The sequence below is a fragment of the Sebastes umbrosus genome, chromosome 5, assembly GCF_015220745.1.
Source record: "Sebastes umbrosus isolate fSebUmb1 chromosome 5, fSebUmb1.pri, whole genome shotgun sequence".
NCBI lineage: Eukaryota > Metazoa > Chordata > Actinopteri > Perciformes > Sebastidae > Sebastes > Sebastes umbrosus.
The window spans coordinates 18,700,754-18,719,217 of NC_051273.1; the positions used below are offsets into that span (position 1 = coordinate 18,700,754).

The 18,464-nt window shown below is 42.2% G+C and overlaps 1 long non-coding RNA gene across 1 annotated transcript in view; it reads right to left on the reverse strand.

Annotated features, from left to right (window-relative positions):
- Positions 1-5,452: 5,452 nt before the first annotated feature.
- The window catches only part of LOC119487990, a 31,755-nt gene continuing 18,743 nt past the window's right edge, over positions 5,453-18,464 (reverse strand). The window contains exon 3 of the long non-coding RNA XR_005206844.1: positions 5,453-5,704. This is a non-coding gene — a long non-coding RNA (uncharacterized LOC119487990). The remainder of the gene's footprint in view (positions 5,705-18,464) is intronic.

Genomic DNA, 18,464 nt, shown 5'->3' on the forward strand with positions numbered 1-18,464 from the left:
GAGGCGGAGTTAAAAGAAAACGCTACTACGCCTGCTGTATGGACCCAATGGATGCGGAAGATCACTGGATCTTTTTGGGTACTTTATCACTCGGCAGTCGAGCCATTTGGGCTTCATGCGCCACTGAGCAACTCTCACAGGAATGAACGGGAGCTCCAACGCTGTATCCAGTTCTCTTGATACGTAATTTGCGACAAAATATGTTTCCTTAAAAATATAATTGAGAATGCAGTTTAGATGTATGGGAACGTAATATTTAAGTTGACAGGGCCCCATATGTTTTTAATTTTCAAACATGTTTTCTTCAGCCTCAACTGATGTTGACTCAGGTGACATCATTTGAGGACATTTATCAGACACAAAAGGCTTTCTACAATTTTTTTCACATATGTACTCTCTAAGATCTGTAAACAGACTTTGAGACTTTTGAGTTCCACTTTAAAAACGCATCTACAACTTTTCACATTAGCACTTTGGTATAATTGATGTTATTATATAAGAATATAATAAGACACAGTGATTCTCTCTATGTGAGGCTGACCACAAGTTGTTCACTTTCACTATTGTTTCTCCTCGTATGATCCTGTAGACACAGCACACCACGCTGCAGCCAGAGCTGCTCCTCTGAACGGTTTCTCTGGCAGACTTGACATATCGAGGTTGGCAGGTTTGTTTCCTCCCTCTTTCTCAGAGCCGGTCTTTGGTTGTGCCCCTCAGGCTGCGGCCCAGCACAAGGGTTCCTATTGTCAGCGCCTAATCCAGGGGCTACACAGCTTTAGCAACATGGTGGGATAAAAGCCCATCAAACCACTACTTTATGGGGGCAAATCTTTCCTAATCCCTCGCTTTATCTAAACAAAAGGAGAGAAACAAGAGGATAGAAAGAAATTGTGCAGACACAGGGCAAGACCGGGAGCTAAGATGCAAAGAAGTAGTTTCACTGGAGAAGCTAACCATTTTTGACAGGCTTTCACTAAAGGATTGACAAAAAACGGACACCAGGATTCCAAAAAGGGTCTTTTTTCTTTTCTAAAGTTAAGCTTTAAGATCCTTAGAGGGATATGTCGAAATTAGTGAGATTAAAATCAAAAACCTAAAACTATTAAGAGGACTTGGCAGGGGGCACCTGTCAGTTTTGGACGCTATAAAAAATTGTTCTTGGTTTACTCGGTTGATGTAAACAAGCGACAACTGTGTGATCTTGAGCCTATTCTTTACTCTTTTCTCAGACAGGGAAAAAGGGAGTATGGGAATTTCTCTTCCCCGCCTCACACGCCGCTCAGAAAATCTGCTCCATCACACCGACTGCGTGACCCCGACCTGTGTCCAAAACCACATTTACTTTCAAGATGACCCAGCAAGGATCTGTTTAATTTCATGTGTGGGAATCCTTCAAAATGACAGCTACAAATTAGGTTTTTTATTCCGAGTCTGTTCATCTGCGACACCATTGTTTGAACAGGACCCCCCACCCCCCTCCTTGTAAACTAGAGGACCCTGTAACTCACATGTTCGGTGTGTTTCAGGGGACAAATCCTCTGACCCCATTTCATGTCTGCTGCCAATTCCAATTTCTATCTTTGCTCTGTGGCAACTCGCTTCAAATCCCAAGTGTTGCATCTGCAAATGACTCTGTGAGTTAGGGGCTCCATATTTTCTGCCACAGCCCAAATGCTCCACAAGAGGACCGTTTGGAGCCCGGCGGTCAGAGAGCCGAGCAGAGATTGAGAACAAGCCAGTTCGTTCTGGCTCTATATGTACATAAACCACCACAGCCGGGGGGCTCTCAGCACCTCGCTCCACCTCTCAGGTTTACGAACAGAAACACGGTGACATACATAATTCACCACCTGACAGTAAATACTGTCCTCATCCACACACAACAAAGTTTTGAAATTGAATACACATCACAAACTGATTTGATTAGCATCATATTTATCTGAGAGCGCGCCCCCTGCTGGCCTGCGTGGATGCCTCCTGAATGGGGTAATTAAGAGATAATAGGCTGGGGATGCTCGTCAGGGACTGAGTGATTAGTGATTCATTACATGAGCTTAGAACGAGGAAGAAGAGAGGAGGGAAGTGGTTGGCTTTCGGTGGGGGGCACGCTGGAACAGCCTGACAAATTGCCATTGGATTTATCCAGGGTAATTAACTATCACCCAGGGAAAGGGCTGGGCCGGCGACTATCAGTAACCCGCAGCAGAGTCACGGAGACGGGCTGACGCTGGTTTTCTTTCCTCTGTTAGAGCCTCTAAGTCCTTTTAATGCTGCTTTGTGTGTTCAGAAAAAACACAATACACAATGAGACTCTGTGGATGTAAAAATGGATTTTATTTAAATGTCCTAAGTGATAGTGCTACACACTAATGAGAAATTATATTTGGTATTCTCTCACACTTCCTGTACCTTCAGTTTTTGGTGCTAAGTGCATTCTATTGCTTATTTTGTCTACATCCAGCAGGGAAACAGCCAGTCAGAAGGTAAGGAATGGTAGCAGCACCCCTTAAGCTCAAAAATTAACTAGGGCTGTCAATCGATTAAAATATGTAATCGTGATTAATAGCATGATTGTCCATGATTAATTGCAAATTAATCACACATTTTTTATCTGTTCAAAATGTACCTGAAAGGGAGATTTGTCAAGTATTTAATACTCATCAACATGGGAGTAGTGAGTAAATATGCTGCTTTATGCAAATTCATGTATATATTTATTACTGGAAATCAAGTAACAACACAAAACAATGACAAATATTGTCCAGAAACCCTCACAGGTACTGCATTTAACAAAAAAAATATGCTCAAATAATAACAGGCAACAACAGCTGTCAGTGTGTCAGTGTGCTGACTTGACTATGACTTGCCCCAAACTGCATGTGATTATCATAAAGTGGGCATGTCTGTAAAGGGGAGACTCGTGGGTACCCAGAGAACCCATTTTCATTCACATATCTTGAGGTCAGAGGTCAAGGGACCCCTTTGAAAATGGCCATAACTGTTTTTCCTCATCAAAATTTGCGCAAGTTTTGAGCATTATTTAACTTCCTTCGCTATTATGACATGGTTGGTATCAATGGATTCCTTAGGTTTTCTAGTTTCAAATGATGCCAGTATCTTCACTCTAGCTTTAACACTGAGCCCGCTACAACCTAAAAATCACAAGTTGCGTTAAAGAAATTAGAGGCGTTCAAACAAATTTGCGTTAATGTGTTATTATCGCGTAAACATTGACAGCCCTAATAAAGAGGGGTAAACAGTAAACTAAAACCAGTTGCCAGAAACCAGCGTGCAATATTTCCTGAAACACACTAAACTAACCAAAGTCTAAGAAATGTAGTATTAGAAAGTATTAAAAGTATTAAAGTGTGAAATTCAGCTGTATTCCCCTTTAAGATTCTTTGCATGGCACACACAAGTGGCTTCCATCCACTCTTTGACGGTCGTGATCCTGTAAAGTAGGAAAGTCTATATTTCCATCTTCATAGTCCTTCCAAAGCCAGCCTCCCATCCAGGAGTAATCCTCTCTGGTCCATATCAGCCTCACAAAGCAGCGCACACTTACACGGAGAAGTTGATTTTCTCTGTCTGTTTTATCTGATTTGGAAGCACTTAGAAACAGCTCTAAGTCTTCTCTCCATTAAAAGGACGTGGGGGGAAACTCAGCCGGTGTGATAACCGCTACCTCTCAACATCCAACATCTGGCTATTGTTGTTAAATCTGCTTTAAAGCATCTGTGGGTCATCTGGATTCAAACATTTAGAGAATTGAGGCTCATCTGTTGAGCTTAAGTCACTCCTCTCCTCTTTAGTCTCTCATCAGAATAAAGGCTGCTGTTTCAAACACCTCTGAAAGTGCTGCTTTTTCTAGCTACAATTAAGTCAACACAACCATGTCTGCATGTGTGTGCACATACATAAGCAAAACACTACTGATTCTTGGTTACTTTACAGTTAAACTTCCCTTTATTTCACTAGCATCACTTCACTCAGAAGTTGCCTGCATCTCAGCGAGAGCTCACAGGACCTGTTAAGTCAAGCTCTTCCCCCATAAGCTCTACTATGCAGTGTTCTATGAAATGAGCATTTACAGTAAGTGGTTGATTTATTGTTGTTTCATAATCTGGGTTTATGTCTTGTTCTGAAAAAAGCCTTTTTAAAAAGGCTTTGGCTGGCGGTCAGGGCAGAGGCACATCCGGCATTAACCCAGTGACTGACCGCTGCCTGAAGGGACTCCAGCATGACCATCTAAAGAGGAGCCAGAAACTATTTAGCAAGGAAGGGTCAAAGGGTCAAAATGGTATGACTTGTGGATGAGAAACCACAGTTTGTCCTTTTTATGTTTCTGTTTTTGTACAGATTAAACAACTATTATATTAAGTGTTATTTAGTGAGCTTTAAAGGTGCTTTCACAAGCCACAGTCAGTGAATATGACACTTTTGGTTCGTTTTCTACTTAGTCTGGTTCGGTTTCAAAGTGCACAAATTAAAGCGGACCAAATAAGAAAATGTATTTGCTGAGGGGTGTGTACGAAGGAGCGAATTTATCTTTTTCGTCTCGAGAGCTGCCACTTTTATGCAGGGGAACGCGGCCTTTGATATATTGCTGTCAACGTTTTTTCACTTTGACCCGGCACTGATGATCTACTGAATCCCTTCTCCTTCAGTTTATCTCCAGTGACTTTATAAATGTCATCAGACTTCTGCAGAAGTCCAGGTCTGTCTTCTCCCACTCATGTTAACCTGTTATTTACATGTGTCCATCTCAACAAATGCAGCGCAGGCAGCCTGCTTTTTGGTCTTGCAAATGGTCTCGTACCGTAGAACGTTCACTGCGTTCACAACTTCCCGAACGAACCGCACCAGAGGTCAATTAAAACGGACTAAATACTTGCTTGTGAAAGGGCCCTTAGAGGTGCTGGAAGGCCAATTTTGTTCCCTTAGGACAGAGCCAGGCTATAGCTGTTTCCCCATGCTTTCAGTCTTAATGCTAAGCTAAGCTAACCGCCTCCTGGCTCTTCAATCAATCTTCTCATCTCACTCTAATCTAACATAGCTTTTTATATTTTATCAGATCAACTTAATTACATGTGTAGAGTCTGTCCGACATTGTGTATAACTCCGAATTTTTACCTCAGACAAATTACACTTCCCTTAATTATTGCGTGCTAACAATGGGCAGTGAAGTTGATATTATATTTTACTGGGTTATAGCTGCAGATCAGCAGATCTGCTCCCAGCCATTTGTCTCTAATTACAGTGTGCTGGAAGCCTCTGCAGAGAATGTAAGTCAGTGTGGAAATGAGTGCTTAAGAAATGACTGTATGAGATGGCCTGAAGGCATCGAGCTCTCTGCAGGGACGCTGCGGTTAGCCACTTAACCTGGTTACCTGCTCACACGGATCCCACCAATCAGGGACGAATGAAGAACACTTATTGTAATGTTGGACTGGTATTTGTATCAAAATTAATACTGAATACAAACACAAATGAGCACATCCTTTACCATCCGAGACAGGGAGTAAAGGAGGGAGAGGTGGTGAATGAAAAGGAGTCTTACTGGAGTCTTGCTGGGCCCAACTGGCCATGTAAAGAATCGGGCCGTCCTGCCTGTCAGATGGCGGCTGGCTGGAGGAACCCGGGAGTGAGAGCTGCTGTCTTCTCGTTAGATAATCCCTCCAGCACACAGCGGCAGCGGGGGGGCCTGTTAAAGAGAGCCAGCGCTGATGGATATCTGTCTGTATTTATCTGCTGCTAATGAGCGCTGCTTAGATGCCCACCGAGCTGGAACGTGGGCATGAGAGAAGTAAATACTGGAGGAAAAGACTTTAATGTGAGATTGATTCTGCAGGATATGAATAGTTCATTTGTTTGTTTTCCTCTCGTCATGCAAATATATGTTTGAGGGCTTTTTTTTTTTTTTAAATACTGCTCTTTAAAATCACACACATTTGTCACACTACAAAATAGGGCTGGGATGATACGCCTATCTCCTGATTCGATACTATCACGATACTTAGGTGCCGATTCGATATGTATTGCAATTTTATATTACGATTTATTTTTGTTAAGGTTTTTTAACGCTACACCATGGGAAAAAAGTTTAATCTTATACTTCTAGGGAAAATATCTAAATTAATACAGTAAAAATGTTTGATTTTCAGCATGTATGTAGTCAGAGATGTCCTGAAGTCCAATATATCAGTCATTGTCAGGAATTATTTATTACATTTTTTCCAGCTACCCAAAAATCAAATAAATCCCTCACAATTTAGTGGTATTTTATTTTAATTTTACAAGGGACATGTAATGTTTTATACTTCTGGTGAATATAATCCAATTAAATCTTATTTCGACATATATATTTTGTATATACAGTTCCCTTTGTAACACCTTATTGTGAAAACCGGACATAGTCACACGTGTTTACTTCCGCTAACTTCGCCAAGTCCGTCTCTAGCTCTCCCGTCGGCTCTGTTCTCTTTATACATCCATGGTCAGCTCCATCGCGGCCGTTTGAATGCAATTAACATAAATGTCAGTATATGGGTGCGCTACAGTTGTGGCGTCGGCAGATTTGTCCACGGAGATGAGAGTGACGTCTGGCTTGATCGCACGTTACCGCAATACGATAACATTTCCTGTCCATGACAGAGTTAGCATGCAGCTTTAGCCGTGATGTCTAGCTCTGCTTTTCACGGCAATGTGTGAAACCCAAAGTGTTTCCATACTTTACTGCATATGTCGTGTTTACCACTTTGGATTTAACATGTGGTCAGGTCGTATCCACGCAGACCCACCGCCGTTTTCTACTTTCTCCTCTTGGCTCGTTGCAGCCGGCTGAAGTTTGTTTTGGTTGACGGATACGGAATGGATATGACGTCACGTTACTCAGACTACAACAATAAAAGCGGTAACTTTTTTCTACCTCCGCAAAGTATCCCTTTAAATACTACTCAAAATCACACACATTTGTTACACTATAAAACGAGTACAGCGTGCATCATGGTGAGATCGACTGTGATGGTTTATGTGTGTGTTTTGAGTGTGTTTTTCTTGCCTCGAGGTCCTGCCGCACACCCCCCACTCAGCAGAAGAGCCCTTTGGCAGAGATCTGACTCTACATGAATATGAATGAGGAGGTAACACACAGGGGAGAGCCGGGGAATCTGATGACAGTGCAGGAAAAGACCAGAGCATCTACGGGGATGTATGACTTCTCAGCCCTGCCACTGATATGATAAAGTGGCTGAATTTGAATACGTGTGTGTGTGTGTGTGTGCGTGTGTGTGTGTGTGTCTCGCCTCAGAGTGTGTCCCGTCAGATGGATATGAATAATGTATTGATAGCCAGCCCCCTGTGGTAGTCCATACAATCTCGCCTGTGTGTGTGTTGTGTTTAGCCGGCCCAGCTGGCAGGGTCACAGGGGATGCACACACATTATGTCACAGTCCCTGGAGAGGTGTGGGTGCATGTTCCCTTTTCACCATCAATCAGCAGAGCAAACTGTTTAACAACAACAATGAGGCAGTTAAGAGGCCCCTCGGTTCATGCCAGAAGTGGTGATAATTACCTAAACATGAAGTTGTCACTCTTCCTCTCCCTGCATCTGCCCCTTTTGACTGGGTGCCGAGTCGAGCGTGACTCGCTCACAAGTGAGACAGACAGTAATTGGTGAGATTGATTTTTAAAAGCTTATTCATTTGACCTGCGCCGTGTCCATATGGAGCCTTTTCATTAAGCTTGATAAATGCCTCAATGAGTTTCCTGATGCTCTCGTAATCGTTTCATTTCCTCTCCCGATACCACTTCTTTCTCTTTGTAAAATTCAACTGAATTCACCTCTTTCTGCTAAAAGGGATGGTCAAACACGCCTCCTGTCAAAGTGTCAGCAGGTCTGGTTGAAGAAGCCAAATGCCTCACACTGCCTGTCCTAAAAGCATTTATTTATCTTTCCACACCTTAAAGACTTCCACTAAAACATCTGTTACGTCAACCTAAATGCTTTACATGCATCATGTGAGCAAACAGAAATGAAATGAGAGTCTAAGCCAGCCGTTTTCCTTAAGAGACCCCTTTTCTATCATTGAGTAAACTGACAAACCTTGACTAAGTGACATTTTATGGATATTTAATATTATATTCAACGCATAACAATAACAGTACAGAACAACTGATAAACTGTTCTATTAAACCAAAGAGTGAACGCAAGAAGTTTGTGTAAAACGAGCAATTTGGATGAAATTTGAGCAGATTATTTCCTGTGAATATTCCATCAGACATGAGTTTTCTTGTTATTTTTAGGAACTTTTAAATCTGTTTCATGTATTTTTTTTATTATTATTATTATTTTTTAACACTCATACTTACTTAATAGGCTTCTTTTTTGACAATGTTTTATTCTCCCTGATGCTTGGCCATTGTTCTATTAGCTCTCTGGTTGTTACTCATTTAATTATTTGTTAATGTAAAATCGATAAAAGTAGCCAGCAAAGTTACATATTGCACATCTGAAAGGCCTTTTATTTTATATTAAATGTTGCATAGGATGGTGAAACATAAATTAATAATATTTGGGAGCACTGAAAATAGGTGTATACAGTAGTTTTCTGTATTTTATTCCCTCTGTAACAATTCACCAAAACCCTCAGTGAACAACATATTGGAGGTCACTGTCTCTGCAGGAGCTGGTGAGATGTGAGGCCCGCTGGCACCTTGTTTCTATGACCTTTAACCTATAACAGTTAGCCCTCCATTGATTTCTGCTTTCTCCTCAGCTTAAGTGCCAGCTACAATAAACAGAGTTTTCCTGGTTTGATAGTGAAAGGGATCCACTGGGAAGGTTGAGAAGAGACAGCAAAGAAACAATCCTTGCAGAGAAAGAGGATATTTGGTGGCACACATCTAAGCTGCAGGACATTTAAACTGAAACTTCATTAATGAGCATGAATAAGAAGAGTAATAACAAGAGGGCAAACATTATTTTTTCGTTTATATTTGCATTGCATTGAAGAGAATTTTGTGATATTAGCTGCAAAGTTAAAATGTGGCACAAATGAGTTCTTTATTAGCGCTGAGCAGGCTTGCAAAAACAGACTCGCTCCCACAGAGTCGCATATAGCCTTGAAACACAGAAACTAATCGATGATATTGATCAGTGTGTTTCATATCGGCCCCTGTAATCCATCAAGCTAACAGTGTGGGATAGGCCTAATTTATATCATCTGAAAGGTGTAATCAAAGATGAATGAACCCCAGCGTGATAGAAATGTGCACTGGGTCATAATTTCTACCACTGTGAGTGATGGTGGGAAACACAACAGCGGCGGCGGAAAATAGGTGGAATTAAACACAAGATTTGAGCAGCCCAGCAGAGCGAGCATGTGTGGCACCAACAGGATCTGGATATAAACCTTTTTATTAGGTTTGTACAATATGATACAACATAAATAATATAATAAATAAATTAGGGATGTCAAAGTTAACGCGGTAATAACACATTAACGCAAATTTGTTTTAAAGCCATTAATTTCTTTAACACATTAATGAAACTTGTGAGTTTTAGGTTGTAGCGGGCTCAATTTTAAAGCTAGAATGAAGATACAGGAAACATATGAAACTAGAAAACCTAATGAATCATCTAATGTCATATTAGCTTGTCACTAAGGAGGCTAAATAACACTATATTTTGGTGAGGAAAAACTGTAATGGCCATTTCAAAGGGGTCCCTTGACCTCTGACCTCAAGATATGTGAATGTTAATGGGTTCTATGGGTACCCACGGGTCTCCCCTTTACAGGTACATTTTGAACAGATAAAAAATGTGCGATTAATTTGCAATCAACTATGGACAATCATGCGATTAAATATTTTAATCAATTGACAGCCCTAAAATAAATGCATAGAGGGTGAATAATAACAAAGAAATGTCATATGCAAACTCTTCTTTTGGATTTCCATAAATGTTTTCGATATATATACAGTACTAAAACAGACAGTTTTACTTCACATTAAAAATCTTGCAAAGTATATATGTATAAAATTTTGTATTAAAATTAGTTTTCCCAGCTAATTTCAAGATCTCTTTTTATCTTGAAAGGCCTCAATATTACATCTTATGTCAAGAAATCTTATTAAGCGAATTTTTACTTGTTCCGCTGCCAGATTTTTTACATATTACAAGCAAAAACACCTTGCAGTTATTGTTTTAAACTTATTTTGAAGTGGCCTTTAGCAGTTTCATTCGCCTAAGGCCTCCCATCAAAAGCTCAGCCAAACTTATTAAATCACAAGATACAATAACACCATGAGGCAAACATGTATGTAATGACTGTATATTATCCTTATTAGTTATGAGTGTTGTTATAAGCTAAAACTTTAACAATAGCTTTATCCATTGTGCAATAGGGAAGCTCGTGTACATGTGACAACGCAGGCTGACCCAGAGGGTGAAAGATGGCGGCGAGGAGCTTCCAGAGTAGCCGTGAAGAGGGAGAGAGAGGAGCTGTAAATATATGTGTAAATATATATAAATGTTTCCTTTTAAAAAGCCACTTAAGAACTCCAACCCTTTAAATAAGGCCAGGAATAATCTGTTTCCTTCGTTGCGGTAGATCCAGCAGGGATTTGCAGAAACATTCGGCAGTGACACAGATCTACATAATCATTTTAAGTTTCTACCCGCTCCTTCCAATGATTCTCCTGCTGTCACTTTAGATACCGCTAAAACTGATTTGGGCTCCCTAATCTCCCAGTATTTCTTAGACTTTAAAAATCTCTAATATTATAAGGAGATTATTTCATTTATAATTGATTGAGTGCATTTGCCGGAGTACCACTTCAAAGTTGCTGAATTAAAGATGCATTTAAGAAGCCTGGTGCCGGGTGCTGTGAGTCGCTGGGTGGGGTGGGAGGTTGCGTTGGGGGGGAGGAGAGGATGGTGGAGGAGGGCGTTTTGGGAACGGTGGTGGGGGGAGGCTTGTGTCTTCTCGGTGGAGCGAGCGGGGCTGATCCGTGGAGATTTCTTAAAATGGGCTCTCGCAAAGTGCCTCGCTCAGAGAAGGCATCGGAGGACACTAGCCAATGGCAGCGGGCCAGCAGTGGTGGGAATGCGTGTCTATGTTGGTAAGAGGTGGCTGCTCTCGCTACTCCCTCAGAGATACTGCGTCAAGTCCTGTCCATCCTCAGAGTTCCTCTGAGAACACATCAAGAGGATGAATCCCAGGTGAAGTCCGCTTTACCTGTAAGAGACTTTACCCTGAATATCTTCCTTTCCGCTCAAGTGAAACCACGCCGGAGAGCCAAAAAGTGTAAGTTTTTCAAAAGCCTTTTTTTCTTAAGCTCTATCTTTGCACACAGGACCCTAAAATCTCCACAGGCCAGAGCTCAAATATGAAGCTCCCCCTTTTCCAAGCTGAACCCTATTCAGGAGTCAGCCTCCTCATTGGCTTACCAACGCCTGCAACTCCCATTGGACCACTTTGAGGGTCTTCATTAACGCAGAGAGAGAGATAGAGAGTCTTTAAATAAAATCCCCCCCCCCCCCAGCTCGAAAAGAACAGGAAGAAGATATGGCCTATTGGAGAGCTCAGGCCTATTGGAGTGCTTAGTTCTGACTAAATGAATCTTGACAGTGAGGAGGATGCTCTCCTCCTGCCCAGTATTGTACCAGCCGACTATATACCCCCCCACATATCGCTGCCTTAGATGCTCCCCCTCCCCCCCATCCACCACCACCACGGCCCAACCACATCATAATCCTCTTAACGCTCTGCCTTATTAACCACTCATCTAAATGACATGAAAGCAACCGGCTGGAGAGAGCGGAGAAAAAAAAAGTAAATTATTTCCCCTGGAATAAAGTCCTGGCCCTTTCACCATACACTACTTTGTATTTCACATTTGATTATGTGACAAGTGTATCTAAGTCTGCTCGGGGCTCAAGAGAAATGTATTTCAGAGCCCATCAGGCACAGCAAATTTAAAAGAGGGGTCCAACGTGCCCTGTATATGCACATACACACTGTGTCACATTAACACACACACACACACACAGCTAAATTGAATTCCAATTAAGACGATTCCACAGATGATGAATAAATGGATGATCCATTTGGCTCACTTTTTCAATTGAAGAAACTGTGATCCCTCTTACCCCCGGAGGAATCCACTCATTAGGGTCCGTTTTTTGAATTAAGGACTCAGTTTCCATTTACCCACATTCGCCCTCGCGCCCTTCATCGCCACCCTGCCTGTACAACCTGGTGAACCTTTGTAATACTCGATACCACCACCTGTAAATTAAAACATTTGACCCAGTTTTTGCTCCAGAGGTAATAGAGGTTTGTCCCTGTGTGCATTCACATGCCGAGGCTTACGCAGAACTAACAGAGGGAGAATGACTTAGGGAGTTGGTTACACACACACATGCATGCTCTGTTAGGTCTCTGGTCGAGTGTTAAACAAGTGTGAAGGAGTTTTGTTTAAGACTGACATGGCTGCAAGAGCCAAGAGTGCAGGACACACTGACAGGAGGTGCAGGTAACTCTTAACTGGAAGTAAAATAATATGGTTCTAACAAACACAGGGCTTTCATCCAGGACACCGCTGTTCGTGCCCCGTGCGTTAACTAGTAGTTTTAAGCCAAACCATGATGTTTTTTTCTAAACCCAACTAAGTGGTTTTGTTGTCTAAACACAACGTTAACAATGTGTTTACTGCGACCGTGAAGTGAAGCCAAGGTGGTTTGACAAAGCGTCAGTATGTGACGAGTTGGGATGAGAACGTGTTGGATATTCACAGCACTGTGTATACTGTCTGACTCTGGTACATGAACAAATCTGGCGAGTCCCGAAGCTCCCAAGTGGTCTCTTCAGTATTCTTTGGCGGGTGGGGGGACAGCGAGTACGATAGCTAATATTAGCAGCAGCTAAGTCAAGTCAGGTCGAAGATACAGGTTTCCTCCAGGGGAAACGTATGTCAGTCAGTCAGCAGCTGCACTTTGAGCTTTGTCGCATAGAGCCAGGTATACAGTACATTTCCCAAAGGAGTTGGTGGGGACCAAAACAGAGCTACAAGGAGAGTGAATATTGAACCTACATTCAACAGGTCCCATAAGTAGTGGCAGTAGCTCAGCGGGTCGTCCTTTAACTGCAAGGTTGGTGGTTCGATCCCCGGCTCCTACTGCCCGCATGTCGAAGTTTCCTTGGGCGAGACGCCGAACCCCAAGTTGCTCCCCGGGGGCTTTACAGCACCACACTGCTCCTAAAGATGGGTTAAATTTAGAGCTCAGATTTCAAGTATTTACCTGTATGTATATGTAGCATCTAATAAAGTTTGAGTTAGGTGATAATAACTAGGTGAATATAAGCCAATGTTGTGTTTATAGCTTGTTGCTCAGCCATCAAGTGGCCACAAAATGTATTATTGCCGGTTTAAAGAAACAATTCATTTCAATTGTCCGGCACTTGAATATGAGCGGCTCTCACTTTTCATAAAGGCGAAAAAAAGTTTTCACCTCGCCTGTACAGTAGGTTTGGTGGCATATTCACCACACGGCTTTCATTCATCACATCATTTAACAAAACATCCTCTGTTATATTCAGTAAACTCTCTGTTTATCTCGCCTGCTTTAAAGGAGCAGTGTGTACGATTTAGCGGCATCTAGCGGTGAGGTTGCAGGTTGCAACTGGCTGAAACGTCTCCCCTGTGCTAAGCTTGTAGGGGAACTACAGTGGCTGACGTGAAAATGCGAATGGCCTTATCTAGAGCCAGTGTTTGGTTTGTCCGTTCTGGGCAACTGTAGAAACATGGCGGCCGGCTCCTTGAAGAGGACCTGCTCTGTATGTAGAAATAAACGGCTCATTCAAAGGTAACGAAAACACAACGTTTCCTATTTTCAGCTGATTATACACTAAAAAAAACAAAAACATACATATACATTTTATATTCCCTTTATAGATCTCCCGAAATGCTACACACTGTTCCTTTAAAATGAAGTGCTAATTCTTAGATCTTAACACAGACTCAATAACTCAACATGTCTCTCTGTGATGGCCAGGTGCCATAGAATTGGATTAAGCTCACCCTGGACAAAAACACAGTTTAGTCCAATTTAAATGCAGCCATTCACTGTGTCTCTCAGACAACTAAACTGGGTAAGAGAAAACTGCACTCATCATTAATAAAAACATAAAAAAATCTGCTAAATTACTGCTTGTCTTAAAAGACACATACGTCTTCTTTATTGCCCAACAGCTGTCCAGGTTTTAAATTCCTCATGTACTTCCTGTCTCTCTTAAGCCAGTGTGTGGACTGTATTATCATGGCTGTGACAGAATCTCACACCAGGACCATAAATGACTCCTCTGGGTCCAAGTCTGGATCACACTAGTGCTGCTCTCAGCCAGAATGAGCATCACGTCACCAACGATCAATAAGTGATAGTTTTGGCTGTTATACAGTGCAATAAACTTCTAATCTTTCTATTCACGATTAAAGTATTAGACTTTCAGAGTAAGAATCAGAGCGAATAAACACATTTTTAAATAAATATTGTAGATCAGACGGAAAACTGGTTTAACAGGCTGTTCTCCTCAGGTTTTCTCTGTTGGTATCACTTCAGCATGAAATACAGCACTGGTCTGTGTTTGGACCTGCTGAGATAAAACGCAGCTGAAATTTGTCTTTCCTTTTACTCCCCTAAAGTGAACACCGTACTCCTGTTAGGTTGACTAAAGACACCATGTCCAGGGCTTTGTAAGGTCTGTTTGGTTTCCCCACATCTTGTTTTCTTGTGGCTCCTCAGCACTCTAAGTCCTTTTCAGGGAGTTTATGAGGGCCCGCCTGGTGGAGAGAAAGCCTTGGCTGTGTTTGCTTTGGGAATAGTCTCCTGACAGGGTGCTAAAGGAGCATGTCAGAGCACGGGTCCCAAAGTGTTTGGGTAAAGAGAGCCGCTACCTCTTGCCACTGAGGAATCCGCCCTTCTTCGGTAATCTGTCACACCTCCTTCCAAATAAAATGGCTCAGAGATTTTCACACAAGTCTGTCAGGGTTAATATTTACCCCTGCCCTCTGGTCAAGAGGGAGAGAGAGAGGCAGGCAGAGGGGGGGAGGATGTGGGTGAGGCTGGGAGTCATCTCTCATGTCTTTACAGCCGGACCTGACAAGGTGATAAAATACTGACAGACAACATTTTTCCTCAGTTGATGCTCATGATCATTTAGAAAGATCTGATAGGTAATTTGTTTTGTTTACAGATATAATTTTAGAGAAATGAATACATTATAAAACTTTAAAGCTGCAGTCTGAAATTTGTGGGAAAATATACTTTCTTGCATTTTTGCCAAGAGTTTGATGAGAAGATTGATACGACTCATATTTGTCTGCAACCCGATCTCACGGGAAGGCGTATAAATAGCACGACATTCCTTGTGTCATGAGGACGCATTTAAGGCTTTTCACGTGTCATTTGTACACCACGTAACAAAACTACGGTAATGTCCGCAGTTAGATTTAGGCAACAAAACCATTCAATAGATTTAGGCAACAAAGCCACTTAGTTGGGTTTAAGAAAAACATCATAGTTGGGCTTAAAATAAGTACGTAAACTAAGTACAATATGTACAAAAACAATGTAACATACAGTATGTACAGAAAACACGTCATAAATGTCACTAAAAAAAAACGTCTCAAACGTCACTGACGTAACTTACAAAACAAAACGACGGTCTCAAACACCGGTCTCCTGGTTAAAAGTCCTGTGTTTGTTGGACACATCCAACTCCCCCTCCTGCCCACCAAGTCGCTTTTTATTCTACATCACTAGCTCTTACCGCTGCATATTTATGTGGTCAGCACAGGTACAGACTACATGGCGTACAGATGACACGCCAAAAGCCATAAAGGCGTTCTTATTGCATGCTAAATGCCTTGCACATTATCGTGTCATTCATACTCCTTTTGCTGCAAACAGGCTGCTGTCTGAAGCTGCAGCCAACAGATCGTTTGCTTATCTTAGCATAGAGACCGAAAGCAGGGGTAAACAGCTCTGTCTAAAGGTAAAAAAGCACCTCTAAAACTCACTAATTAACACGTTATATCTTATTTGTTTAATCTGTACAAAAACTGAAGCGTTAACGCGACAACATGTGGACAATTTCTTGGCCAAGAGCTCTGACTTTATGAAGTCTCCAGTGGTTGCATGTTAATGAGCTTTAGAGATGCAGGTACGCAGATTCTACCTTCGGACAGACCCAGGCTTTCTGCTAAGCTAACTGTCTCCTGGCTCCATCTTCATATTTAATGGACAGATATACGAGTGGTATCAATCTACTCATCTAACTCTCTCAAGAGAGCAACTCAAGTCCATTTCCCAGGATGTCAAGCTATTCCTTTAAACGGTTCCAACAAATGCAGCCTATTATTCTTTCCAAGTGAATAGAGATATATTTTTCATAAAGGTGATAAAACTCCCTTCTATCAGTTTCTGTGTCTGTCACAGGCTGTCAAACACGTGTGGCGGTGGGTGAACTGGGGGAGTCGCTGCAGGAGAGTAAAGGAGGAAGGAGCTGGTGGGGCGGAGGGGAGGAGGCGAGGGGATTTAGCGTGGCCTGTCGGAGGGCTAATTCCTGTGCTGGCGTTGGAGCTCCTCAGCTCCGCCGTGGCTCAGATATTCAGATTTGGGCTGGGCTGCCATGTGGGCTTGAAGATACTCCGCAGCCGGCTCCTCCCCCGCTCTATTCAGGGCCTGCGAGGAGCCTTGGGATGGCGTTAAAAAAGGAGATTAAGTTTCCTCCAGAGAGCAAAGCTTCTTAAGGGGGTATCTGTGTGCCTCTCAGCCGCCTGGTCAGTGAGGGATGCGCGAGGGGGGCCTCGCCATGAACTCCGCTGAGACAACGGGGGGGCGGGGTGACACATAAGAGGTGGGGGCATGGAACGCAGGGAGGCTGACCTGACTCCCACCCCGTGACTGGCTCCACCCTGACCCCTGTTACCAGCTCAAGTGTCGATATCAAATCAGATTCACTGCTTTGGGTGCTACAGCAGAAAGGATCCGGGATGGTATCACCTTAGAGGATTTTGCTTTTGTTTGTCTGTCTTATACTATCATATAATGTCATTTTAGAGGGTGTCTCAGGGGTTTTGCGAGCATGACCGTGCATATGTGCTTTTGAGTATGTGAGGGAGATACAGTGTGTGTGTGTGTATACGAGGACAAGTCTCATTCACAGAGCTTAAAAATGGGCTCCAGATGTAGCGGACGGTTGTTTAACACGTGCAAGTGATGCTGAAACACTAGGGCTGTCAATCGATTAAAATATTTAATCACGATTAATCGCATGATTGTCCCTAGTTAATTGTGATTAATCGCAAATTAATCGTTCATTTTTCAACTGTTCAAAATGTACCTTAAAGCGAGATTTATCAAGTGTTAAATACTCTTATCAACATGGGAGTGGGCAAATATGCTTGCTTTATGCAAATGTATGTATATATTTATTATTTGAAATCAATTATCAACACAAAGCAATGACAAATATTGTCCAGAAACCCTCACAGGTACTGCATTTAGCATAAAATATGCTCAAATCATAACAAACTCAAGCCCAATAGTCGGTGTGTCAGTGTGCTGACTTGACTATGACTTGCCCCAAACTGCATGTGATTATCATAAAGTGGGCATGTCTGTAAAGGGGAGACTCGTGGGTACCCATAGAACCCATTTACATTCACATATCTTGAAGTCAGAGGTCAAGGGACCCCTTTGAAATTGGCCATGCCAGTTTTTCCTCACCAAAATTTAGCGTACGTTTGGAGCGTTATTTAGCCTCCTTAGCGACAAGCTAGTATGACATGATTGGTACCAATGGATTCCTTACGTTTTCTTCACTGTAGCTTTAAAACTGAGCCCGCTACAAACTAAAAATCACAAGTTGCATTAATGTGTTAAAGAAATTAGTGGCGAATTTGCTTTAAAGAGTTATTATCGCGTTAACTTTGACAGCCCTGTCAAACACACAACGTCTCTCTCCGCTGTGGGAGTATAAACACACTAACACAGACCAAGCAGAATGTACATATAGACATTAGAAACTGTCTTTTGTGGTGGATTTGACTTCTGAAAAATGATCTGAATAGCATCAATCAGGGGTTTGGATTAGATCAGAAGCACCCAGGCGTCTATTACACTTCTGATATTAGATCATTAGGTGGCAGATTTATAAGTATTGTACATTCGGACCTATGAAGTGAAGTTAAAATCTACCCTTCAAAAGGCTTTGATTCGTTCCTTTGAATCAAAAAGAGCTGGGGCGCCAAAGCAGAGAGGCAAAAAGCCTTACACATTCCTTTATTTGATTAGCAATACTGATGACGGGGTTGAATGAGAGGGGGGGGAAAAAAATCTAATGACTTCTTCTTCAGCTTTGTATCGCTGCTGAAAAAAGCCTTATCTGCTCTATTCA